Raw genomic sequence first — 12,825 nt, 5'->3', positions numbered from 1 at the left:
ACAAGGCCAAAGCCAAAAATCAGGACTCCATCCATGCTGGTGGCAGGAATGCAAGCAGTGGGGCCATCTTCTGCTGCCTTCCCAGGCATACTATCAGGGAGCTTTGTCAGAAATAGAGCATCTGTGACTCAAACAAGTGTTCATATGGATTCCAGCACTTTAGGTGGCAGCTGAATTGCCTGTGTCACAATGTCAGCACCTTTATCCTTATTCATAAAACTGCGACTATTTTTTTTTATTTGAAGTTAAAAACTGAAGGATATTTACATAAATAATTGTTCATTATTTGTGCCTCCACCTACTTTCCTCCAGGTTATAAAAGTGCTATGTAAAAAAGTATCAAGAAATACCAAAAAATTCTACATATTCACTTAATAAATATCGTTGAAGGCCCATTTCCAGCTCTTTGAAGGTAAGAAATTCAAGTCAGTGCCCTCTTGTATTCTAGTGAGTACCATAGACATGATACACACATAAGTGAACTATAGTATAACTTCACGTGATGAATTGCAGGAAACCGGGGCAGGAGATGTCGGGAAGCATTACTTTAAATGCTGTGTCTAGAGAACACTTTTTTCAGGAGGAGGTATTGGAACCAATCCTGCATAAAATGAGGCAGCTCTCTATTGGGAGATTTTGGGAAAGGCAGTCCAGAGAAACAGAAAACCAAGTGCAAGTACCATGAACAGGACTGAGTTTGGGTGGAGCAGACGGAAAGAATACTAGGAGATAAGCTGCAGCAGGCACAAGCGAGACCACAGACACCCTGGCTGGCCAGAAAGAGGCATTTATTCCCATTATAGAAGATTTGAGCAGGAAGGACTCCTTATAATTTATGTGTTTATAGGTTCACATTGGCTGCTATGAGATCAGATTCCGAAGTAGTGGCTCTCAGCCCAGCATGATTCTGCCCCTTAGGAAACAATCAATATTGAAATTTATTAAGTAGAAAAGCTACTAATATATTCAAAGAGGCTATTTTAGACAATCTAAGGAATGTGTTAATAGCAGCTAAAGGAAGCAAGTATTAGTGGACAAGAAAAGATGAACAGCTTGGAGGAAGGCGTTCCCTAAGGCTGAGATCAGGGATCCTTGGGGAAGGGGAGCTGCACGGGGGGTGAATGCATTTTTTCAGCAGATACAAACCGTACTAGCCCACAGCAAGTGAAGTGCTGGTAGCAGAGTTAGTGAGCAGAGAGTCAGTGGCAGCCACACCAAGGGGAAAAAACTCCTGGAACCAGGAAGAACAGCACTTTGTTTTGCATTGTCTTTGAAGAGGCCTTTCAATGCCTTCTCTTGGCAAAGACCATTGCTGTTTCTGCCAGCAAGTGGAAAATACTGATTGCATCCACCTGTAACATCACACCACAGGGCAAAGAGGGACAGATTTAGTGTCCAGAAACAATGAATTAACAGCTGGAACAGCCTACCCTCTTGGTTGTTTGATACCTATACCCTTTCTTCTTCATGCATTTGAACTTTTGTGTGAAAATGAAGTAAGTCTGTTTACAACTGAAAGATATGGTCATCCTTTCTATATGTGAAGCCATCTTCCCCAAAGAAGAAGAAAAATGGCAGTAAAATTTGCTACATTTGTCATAGATGATATTAGCAACTTTTCAAATCTTGCCATCTTTCATGGAAAGATATATATATATATATATATATATAAACACTAATTTATAAAGTTAACATCTAATGAGGACAAATCACCTCTCTAAGAGGCAGTGTGTGTCTAATGTATATTCAATGTAATCTACTTACAACCGGTTAGCTAGTTGTTTTCCTGAAAGATTGTTCCACATTTGAAGCTAAAACATTTCTCTCTTGCTGGCAGACTAGGAATTCAGGGGAGCAGCAGCCAGGCTGCATGGTAAGGGAATGTTTATGGTGAACCCATGGACAGCCTCCATCCTTGCCCCCATGGACACTCTATTCTTGGGTCCATGAGAAAGCATTGTGGTGTTTATGCAAGAGATTGACTGCCACCCACAGACCACATTTGTCCAGTTGAATAATACCTGGGCCTGTCACTGAGACACTGTGGTGGGCACTGTGCCAGGAAGCTCCTCCCTTGAGATCCCTGTCTTATTGTCTCCCTTTTGTTGTGGCTGGACCCTGTGCCTTGCTTCATAGAAACAAAATGTTGCAATAGGAGTATTACATTATTTATGAGGTTGGATATACTTTTAATCCGTATGACTTCTCTCTTGCTACATTCTCTCTTCAGCTTTTTTTTTTTTTTGAATACCTGCTGAGATGGAGAAGGAAGGCCTACCAAGGAATGAAAACTGATCTCTGTCAAAGAACTGGTGAGAAACTGAATCTTGTCAACAACTGCTTAGCTGAGCCTAGAAACGGATTCTTTTCCAGATGGGCCTTCATTTGAGACTATAACCTGGGTTGGAGTCTTAATTTTAATCTTGCAAGATCATGAGGAAGGTAACTCAGCTAAGATGCCATTTCACTGTCACTTTAAGCCTATAAATTTTGGAGGGCATATACTAAAAATACTAATACAGGTACTAATATCTTCACACAGGCTATGTTCATTTAGAAACTTAAATGCATATCTCTTTACCAAAATTGTTTGTCACCAGTCCTCCAAGCATGTCCTTTTTACATATCTTGTCACTTATGCAATCAATTAACAATTGAGCATGAGTTAGTCCACCTATTGGTCCAGACTAGGCAGGTTGATGTCCTTTGAAATAATATGAAAAAAAATGCTTGAGAAATCAAGGCATTAGAATTAAATTTCACTACGGTCTTTCAGGGCTTACCATATTTGCACAGCACAAATGAGATACAAATGTTGCTATTTATCTTCAAGAAGTATCCATATGCTAGGATCAGAAGTTTTGTTCTCTGCCAGTATGATGCTGGTATGTTCAAGTAATTGCTGTCTGAAATGGATGATCAATGTCACCAAAGACTGTTCTCTGCTAGACTACTTAATCTTTTGTTGTTTTAGTTTCTGCTTTTTTTTTTTTTAATTTTGCTTGAAGGGGAGAATTTCATATAATCTCTTCTAATCCCCAGAATAAACTTTCTCATTTTCTGTTGAAAATTTTATCAGAAACTTCTTCATCATCATACATTTAACTCTAAATTAATTCTTTATCTCTGTCTTCTACAGAATATTCCCCTTATCTTCTGATTCTTTTTAAATTTCCACTTTCCTTTTTTCCTATCGACAAGCAGTACCATCATCTATTCATGTCTTCTAATAGAAATACCGAGATTCCTTATCACAGAAAGCCATGCACTCGCACTTCTTCATTTCTTTACTTCATAAACTGCAACCAGCACGGTCCTTATCCTCATTTTCCAAAGCCCTTCAGGGATGAGCTGCAACACCACATCATCATGAAAACTAACCTCATTTCTCCCAATTCGTGAGAACTATTCCTTTATATGGATTTCCACAAGACTTTTCCTGAATAACACTTTGCCCTTATTACAGTATTTTGTTTTGTACTGCATTTTCTAAAGTATGCTCTGCAGCATGTTAATGTTTTAGAAGAATCCACAGAAAGTGTTCTCAGGTAATGCATCTATACAAAAAAATGCAGTATTTATAAGTTAAATTGACATTTTTGAGAGTTGATTGTTGCTTACAACCTCTGTGTGTAATCCTAAGGATCAATAATTTTATACTTACTGTTTGTTGAATTCTTTACCTAATGGAGGCTTAAGCCTGTGATTATGAAGTGAACCAAAAGTATATCATTGTAAAAAATGTTTTTAAAAATTAGGAAGGGGGGTGAAGATGGGAACATGGTAGGGCAATGGTGAAATACATTAAATGTATTCACTTCCTATAATTAAAAAGTAACAAAGGCAAAAGATCTTTTGCTAACTGTTGCTTATCTTGGAGTTTCTTGATCTATATTAGCATGTCAAAGATTCTGAAATAACTTTTTGGTAAATATTTATTTATTTAACTCGAAAACATTAGAAAGAGGAGGGGAGAGACACACACAAAGAGATATTTTCTATCCATTTGTTCACTCCACAAATGGCCACAATGGTCATATATGAGCTGATTGAAAGCCTGAAATCAAAAGTTTTTCTGAGTGTCCCACATGGGTGCAGGAACCCAAGGACCTAAGCCATCCTCCACTGTTTTCCTAACCCGTAGGTACAGAGCTCTATCAGAAAGTGGATATAAACTGGTGACCCTGTGGAATGTCAGTACTGCAGGTGGAGGGTTAGGCTGTATACCACCACATTGGACGCTAAAGTGAGTTTCTAAAAAAAGAAATCTACAACTTATTTTATCATTTTTTCACTTATTACGTACTATTTTCACATAGAAACCCTTTGCTTGATGCAAAACTGTTTCTTTTATGTTTCTTGATACTCCATATGTCATTCCATGCATTATCACATCTTGATGATTTTTAGAAGCACTGTACTTTCCTCCACATCCTGCTAGAGAGAAATCATAAATAATATTTGGTGATACATTCCTCTAGGCAGCTCTGCTAGGACTTGGAGCAGGCCATTGAAAATGCAAGAAATAAATTATTAACTACTACAAGAGACAGATGACTATGAAATTAGAACTATTAGAACTTCTGGACATCCCTATTGGTGAAATAAATGGGGAAGATGAATAAACCACATACAGGTCTTAAGTAGAACAGTGGTAAGTTTGGGGAGTATTATCACTAATTTGACAAAAGCAGATATAAAATCTCAAGAACATCAGTGTCCAAACTGAGTATTAAAGCATGAGTTCTGTTGAATGAACTACTACGGAGCCAACCCAATTGGAGATGCAATCAGGCAGTGGATTCACTCACTAACGTGACACGTACACGTGTTACTATGTGTGTAGTCCAGGTGCTTACTTTATTCTAAGAATTGGAATCTGTTTGCATAAATCTGTGTCCAATGGATACACCTTCTCTTCACATTTAATTAGTTAACTCGGGAACCACTTGGTCCTGATCATTTGTCCCTTCAGTGTACAAGACACAGTAATTGGAAAGTGCTATCATCAATGTATAGTATCATTAAAAGCATTTCATTTGGAACCAATTAAAATCAAGCACCAGTCAGTGGCTACACATCAGAAGAAATGAACACAAAAAGCCATTGCTACGTATTTTGTCTTGTGAAATGTCTTCCTGAGAGCATCTGTGTCACGCACATATATACACACAAACTGTGTCTGCTACTTTGCAACCAGTAATACTCTCATACATATCAAGGCTTAATTTATGGTGTTTTGATCATTGGTTTTTTTAATCATCTGCCTTTTCTAAGCTCTAAGAATGAACTAATACCACAATGATTTCTTTCACCTATTTTTTAGCCACCAATTTAAACAACAAATGGATATTTATGTTAGCATTAAAAATATGTAACAGTCATCTATATGAGACTAACTCTTCAGTGACATGAGGAGCAGAAGGTGAGTTTGTATGGGCTAGATAAAGTCGTTTCCTTGAAATTGGGAAGGTTCCCAAGGCAATTCACTGGATGTGCTGCTGGGTTTAAAGTTTACAGTGGACACAGGAGATCTGACATAAAATGAATGACAGATCAATTTCTCAAAGACAATGTTTAATCTGAAGTTCACTGGTTACTTTATTTCACTTCCCTTTCCTTCATTCCTCATGAAAGAAACAGATTAATTCCTCATTAGCATAGCAAAAACTGCGCAATGTAATCCATATTTGAAGCTGTTGATTTGTCATTGAAATGGGATAAAATAAAACATTTCAAATGATAATTCTTGGATAATTCTTGGATCATTAATAACTTAAAAATATTCCCCTTAGAATTCATCCCTTAGATTAGTACAGTAAGATACAACAGTATCTTTACTCTCTTCGCACATTTCTGAACATAAATTCACTGTGCTTAGCAACAATTTATTGGTGTAATTGCACTTGGAAATTTCAGGTTTTTTTCCTAAAGACTTATTTTTTAGATTATCTTTAAGTTTACAGCAAAATTGAGCACAACTACAGAAAATTGTCATAAGTAGTGCTTCAACAACTTCTAATATTCACACAGTTTCTCCTGCTGTTAACATGTTACATGGATGAGGTTCATTTGTTAACTTGCACCCATATTAACCATTGTCATTACAATATGGGCGCTGGTAATGCCACTGTGCCACAATGCCAGCCACTGATTTTTAAAAACATGAATGTTCCTAGTGAAATGTTCTCTCTACATCTGTTGTCATATGCAATTTTTCTTTTTTGACCTGTTTATCTTATAGATTACTTTAATTGGTTTTCAAATGTTTAACCAAGACTGTATATATAGAATAAATTCAATACAATCATGGATGTATAATTCTTATTGTATATTGTTGGATTAAGTTTGTTACTGTAGGTATTTTGCTGAAGATTTTTTTTCTTATTTATATTTATAAGAGGCATTGGTCTTATGTTTTTTGTGTCTTATGACATCTTTGATTTAGACTAGAGTAATATCTTCTAATAGAATAAGTTGTAAACTGGTACTAGCTTCTGCTTTCTGGAAGAAATGATTGAGAATTGATATCATTTATTTCTTTCTTCAAATTAGTTTATTTTATGGTACAATTCCAAAAGCTATGGGATTCCCCCACTCTCCTCCTATCACCCACTAATTTCCCCTATTTTATTACAGTAATATGGTCCTTCAAGGGCAGCCATAAGCCCATCAATATGCTATTTAAGTGTATCTTGACATTGTAGATGTGGAGAATGGCAGGGTCTAGCATCCTGTTATCAAGATATATTTAATAGTTTCATTGGATGTCCATCTTTGATTTGCTAGGAGACCTCATACTGCATTGTATCTTCACCTCTTGATATGATCTCTATTTTACATTTCCTCTTGTTTCAGTGGCTTTTTTTTTTTAAGATTTATTTTTACTATTTTTTTATTGGAAAGGTGGATATACAGAGAGGAGAGACAGAGAGGAAGATCTTCCATCCGACGATTCACTCCCCAAGTGAGCGCAACGGCCAATGCTATGCCAATCAGAAGCCAGGAGCCTCTTCCGGGTCTCCCACGCGGGTACAGGGTCCCAAAGCCTTGGGCCGTCCTCGACTGTTTTCCCGGGCCACAGGCAGGGAGCTGGAAGGGAAGCGGGGCTGCCGGGATTAGAACTGGCGCCCATATGGGATCCCGGGCATGCAAGGCGAGGCCCTTAACCACTTGCGCCACCGCGCCGGGCCCAGTGGCTTTTTTGATTTTAGTTTTATTTCATTAGGGTTCTGATTTTTATTAATTTTTTTTGGTGCTTACTTTGGATTAGTTTATTAATGTAGACTTTAGATATTTCCCCTCACACATTCTATACTATCCCTCCACACAGTTTTATGATTTATTATTTATTTAAAAAGCAGAGCTACAGAGAGTGAGAATAAGAGACAGAGATAGACATCTTCCATTTCCTGATTTACTCCCCTAATAACCCTATTGATGGGGCAGGCTGAAGTCAGGAGCCTGGAATTCCATCCTTACCACACTCCAGCTCCAGCCGAGTTCGGAGCTCCAGCAGGGTGAGTGGAGTCGGCGATAAGAAAAGACACAGACACTGTCACTTGGTGCCCTGTTGCAGCAGCTCAAGAAGCTGTCCTTTTTATTTACTTAGACACACCACAAGCCTCTGCACAATCATTTGATTGTTGTATTTTTATTTCATGACTAAGTGGGTATGCACAGATGTTTGGTTATTTTATTATTTACTTCATGGTCAGCCAGGTGCTCTTAAAGATAATTCTGTAAGTTACCATAATCATTTTCTTCAAAGCAAGCCATTATTTATTCTTCAGTAGTAGCCATTGGGTGACAGCCAGGGCTCCAAGGCCAAGGCACATGCAATTTTCTACTAATTAGTAACACATTCCTACCTTTCTATTTTCCCAACTTGCCCATCATTTGGGAAAAATATGTTACAAGGGGAAAAAAACGTAAAAATCCAAGACAAAAGTTTCAAATATTAAATCCCTCACAATTACAGGCTTTATAACCCCATAAACAATGAAACAATAATCAAAAGCATATATCTATGATATTAATAAAATCACCCTATAATTCCTCTGGTTAAAAAAATTATAAAAGCAGCTAAAACAGCTACATTTTCTATGCTTTAAAGAGTCACAAGGACAGGCTAGCCTTTAGGGTCACAGTAGCTATATTTTTTGCCATAGCAGTTTCAGCTCATACTCCCATCACTTTCATTAGTTTGTAAGATTTTTATCAAGTCATCTCCCAGAAGGCATGCTACATGACTGGGTAGGCACATAATAAGGTGTCCAGAAATGGCATGGGCTTAATTGTACTCCTGTGCCCATTCACCAGGACATTATCAATAACATTAATTCTTAAGCGCACATTTGTTGCAAAAGCCATCTCACAGGGGCATTCAACAATGCTTCAATAGATAACAGAATTCTTAGTGGGGTGGTTGAGTGTCCATGCAAAAAGGGGGTGAAACTGCGTCAAGGTGCTCAGAGAGAAATCCACCAGGCCCTGCCAAACAGCTGAAAGCTCCCCTGGGCCCTGCCAAGCAGGGGAGCTGTTCTCTTCACATCTTCGTGTCATCCACACCTACTGCATTGACCCCAGCACAACCACATCTCCCTCATGGGTTGTAAGGGTCCAAGTACTTGTAGTTTTTGCTATAGCTTTCCCTTACTGGATCAGAATGGAGCACCCAGGGCTTAACTGGTACATGTATGGGTTCCCAGGGTCATGCGCAGCAGCTTAACTCTGCCCCAATGCCATCCCCCTACACACATTGAATAATTCATACATTCATTTAGCTTGAAATATATAAAATCTTTTGAGACATTTTAATCCAAGTATTTCTTAAAGAGCGGCATTTAATCATTGAATTATCTGGGATTTTTCAGTAAACTTTCTGATATTGACTTAGAGTTTTAATTCTCTTGTAGTCTGAGAAATAACTGTAATTTTTATACTCTAAAAAGTTAACGCACATTTTAGGACTTAGAATGTGGTTTATCTTGGTGAATATTCTCTGTGAGCTCCATACCATTCTCTTGAATAAAATATTTTTATAAAAGTCTGTGAGATTTGACTGATCAAGAAAGCTATCCAGTTTAACCACATCCTTGCTGATTCTTGCCTGGTGATTCCGTCTTTACTGAAAGGGGTTTTGAAATCTCCAGCTATATGAACGGATTCATCTATTTCTCTTTGTTGTTCCATCAGTTTTACATCACACATTTTTATAACCTATTATGAGGTGCATACATATCCAGTACTGTATATTCTTAGAGAACTAAACGTTGTGCTCCCTCCATCTCTGATCCTTTAGCACAGTCTGAAATCTGCACTTCTCCCCACCCTCTTTCTGATTAATGCTACCACAGTGCTATTCTTCTTCATGCCTTTACTCTTTCACTTTACACAGATGTAATTTTTACCTTTATGATTAAATGATTTGATCATAGGCAAGATACAGCATTCTCCCATTAATTCAATATCAGAGTTTTGTTGTTATAATTGGTATATTTTAAATATCCACATCTAAAATAATAATTTATGTTATTAGATTAATATGTGCCGTATCTGTAACTCTTCTACTCCTTGCTTTTGTTCTTTATAGAGCTTTTTTGAATATTGACACTTTTTTTGCTTTGTTTGGTTTTAATTATTCATTTTAGAATTCCATTATGCCATTTTCTAGCCTGCCTTAGCATAGCAAATGTAGTTTGAAAAAAATACTTAGTGGTTGCTCTAGAACTGGCAAATATACTTACAATTAATCCAAATCCATTTTGAATTCTGACCTTATCCCTGTAATGAAGAGTACAGGTATCTTGTAACACAACGTTTTTAATCTCTCCCTTTCACTTTTACAGTATTTTTTATTAGTGTTATTTATTCTTGAAGCTATGAGCACCCAAAACAATGTTGCTAACATTGCTTTGAAAAAAATAATTTCTGTGTTAGATCAACTGGACATAAAAATAAATATTTTATTTGAATGTACTGTCTGGTGTGTTTCATTTGTATAGATACTGGCCTGTATAAGTATCCCTCTCTTTGAAGCACTTTCTTTAACCTTTGTTTTTCACCTATTTCAAGTGAAAGCAAATTACTTCAATTTTTGCTTCTTTTTGAAGACTCATTGTTTCTCCTTTCCTTTGGAAGGATAAAGAGCTGGACGCAGAAATCCAGACTGCTGATGTTTACATTCACTTTTCCAGCAATGATCATAATCGTGATTTTTGTTAGTAAAATTGTGAGACACATGTTTCTTCTTGTTGTTAATTTCCTATTATACGGCTTTATAGACACAGGGATCTCTCCCTCCACCTCCCCTTCCTCCTTTCCCATTCTCCCTGAACACACTGTTTTCATATATATATATATTCTTGCAAAAGAATAGTCCTTCAGCGACAGCCACAGTCAATAATTCTCTATCATGGCATTGCATTGCAGGTATAAGCAATGGTAGAAAATCTATTATCACACCACCAAGGTATATTTAACAGTTTCACTGGGAACCCTGCTTTTATTCAGAAGTAGAACTGCATATGGCAATGTATCTTCACTTCCTGGTATATGTTAGCCTCCATTATACAGTTCATTTATCAGAATGCACACACACACATACATACATATATATTTGTTTTGTATTTTGTCTGATGGTTGCCTATATCAGAGATAGCATGTAATATTTGTGTTTTGGGGATTGGCTTGTTTCACACAAGCATAATAGACTCTGGCACTATGATACTAGATTTTCTGCTTAAGTTCCCCACCACTCAAATTAATGTTAATCACTAATCCATAATGTTGAGTATCAGCAAATTATTAGAATGGGGATCCTTCAGAAGCAATTAAGTTAGAGTAAAGGATTCATAAATGGAGTGAATGTCTTTAATAGGCATGAATGATATTATACTTATCATTTGTCCAACATTGGTGTATTTTTTTAAAAAAAAATTGTTTATTTTTATTGGGAAAGCAGATTTGCAGAGAGAAGGAGAGGCAAAGTGATCACCCACTGGCTTGCTCCCCAAGTGGTCACAATGGCTGGGGCTGAGCTGATCCTAAGCAGGGGCCAGGAGCCTTTAAGTGTTTTGTAATTTGTTGGTTAAGGTCCAGACATGATTTATTGACCAAAATACCCTCGGTCAATAAGACTTTAGGATAAGCTGTTCTTCTTTTCTGGCAAGGAAGAAGTTTGCTTACTATTTCTGGTAACTGAGTGTGGCAAGGGATAACATTGCCTATCTTTTGTGATATCGATTTTGAAATTCTTCAATGTTCTCTTCTTTAATAATCCCTGAGAAACAGTTTTTGGGTTGTATCTCCCTATCATTATATAGAACCCCATTGATGTATAGTAAGAGGTAGAGAGAGAAAAGAAACATCCTAAAGGTCACATGACTAGATCTCTTTTTGTGATCTTCTACACTTTGACTTTGGTTCTCACAAGGGTTTGTTGGCCTTCTGTACACTTAGGTGAGACAGGCAGGCTGAAAGGGGCTGGAATTAGGTGTTTTCCTCCTTCAATGATGAAGGTCGGAGTGGGGCTAGAGTTTGATATCTCTCTTCCTTCATATGAGTTAGGTATGGGTAAAATTACTTTATTCAGAGTAGAAACTCCTCATGTACTTTGACATAGTTACTCTTCCCATCTCAGTGCAATAGGTGCAAGTCATTTTTCTTTTCCTGAACTTCACAGTGAGAACCATGGGAGAATTCCTGGAGATAATAACCCATGTTCATTCTTTAGCAATTGGTTAATTATTCATTGAGTGTTCCTACCAATTTCTGGCTTCAGAACTGACTTTGATTAAGTCAGCCATGCTGTTTTATATTGGAACTGATTGCCTCCAGGTTTCAGAGTGGTGATCCACTCCTGCCCCTAACCCCAATTCTTGGATCCATCTGAAAAGAGTTTTTGATTTTTGGTCTTCAGCCTTTGTGGTGGTATGAGGACATAGTTAATGATTTCCAAGATAACTAAGATTAAAAACCTCCAAGTTGCATTTTTATTTATGTTTAATGAAACACAATTTCTCTCTTCTTTTTTTTTAAAGGTTTATTTATATTTGAAAGATTTTATAGTGAGGGGAGGAAGGAAAGATAGAGAAAAGTGTCTTCTATCTTCTAGTTCACTGTCCAAATGGCCACAAAGGCCAGAGCTGAGCTGATCTGAAACTGGAAGCCAGGAACTTTCTCCAGGTCTCCCATATGTGCACAAAAGCCCAAGGACTTGGTCCATCCTCCACTGCTTTCCGAGGCCACTAGAAGAGAGCTGGATTAGAGGCAGAGCAACTGGAACACTAAACTGCACTAATATGGAATACTAGTGTCACGGGGTAGAGGACTAGCCTGATGCAGCTGAGTCTGCCTAACATCACAGCTGAGGAAGGCAGTTGTTTCCCTCATGGCCTCGGGCCTGACTGGGAGCCTGGGATTGCTGCTGATGCCCAACATCATGAGATGATATTGTCCGGCTTATTGCTAGTGTAGGATAAGATCCATCCTTTGAAGTACAGCTTCTACTAAAGGCATATTGCTTTTTGCACCTTTAGAAAGTTGAAGAATCTAAGCTAACCACTGTAAGTCAGAGTATCTAGACATGACTTTCATGGGAACACATACATTCAGACCCTATCAAGCTTAATATTATACAACTACATTAATATAGCAATAATTAAATATTCAAATTAAATATTCAAAAGACACATACTGCCAGAGTAAGTCTGTCACAATTTTATGAAGTGTTGGTCATATTTTAAATATCATATTCTAGAAAAAATTAAAGTAAAATTAGTTTTAAAAGAAAATGCATGATAGTACTAACAAGAATATAAC

Source organism: Ochotona curzoniae, unplaced genomic scaffold (assembly GCF_017591425.1).
Source record: "Ochotona curzoniae isolate NIBS_2020 unplaced genomic scaffold, NIBS_Ocur_1.0 contig_2318, whole genome shotgun sequence".
NCBI lineage: Eukaryota > Metazoa > Chordata > Mammalia > Lagomorpha > Ochotonidae > Ochotona > Ochotona curzoniae.
Note: the sequence above shows the minus strand (reverse complement) of the source record.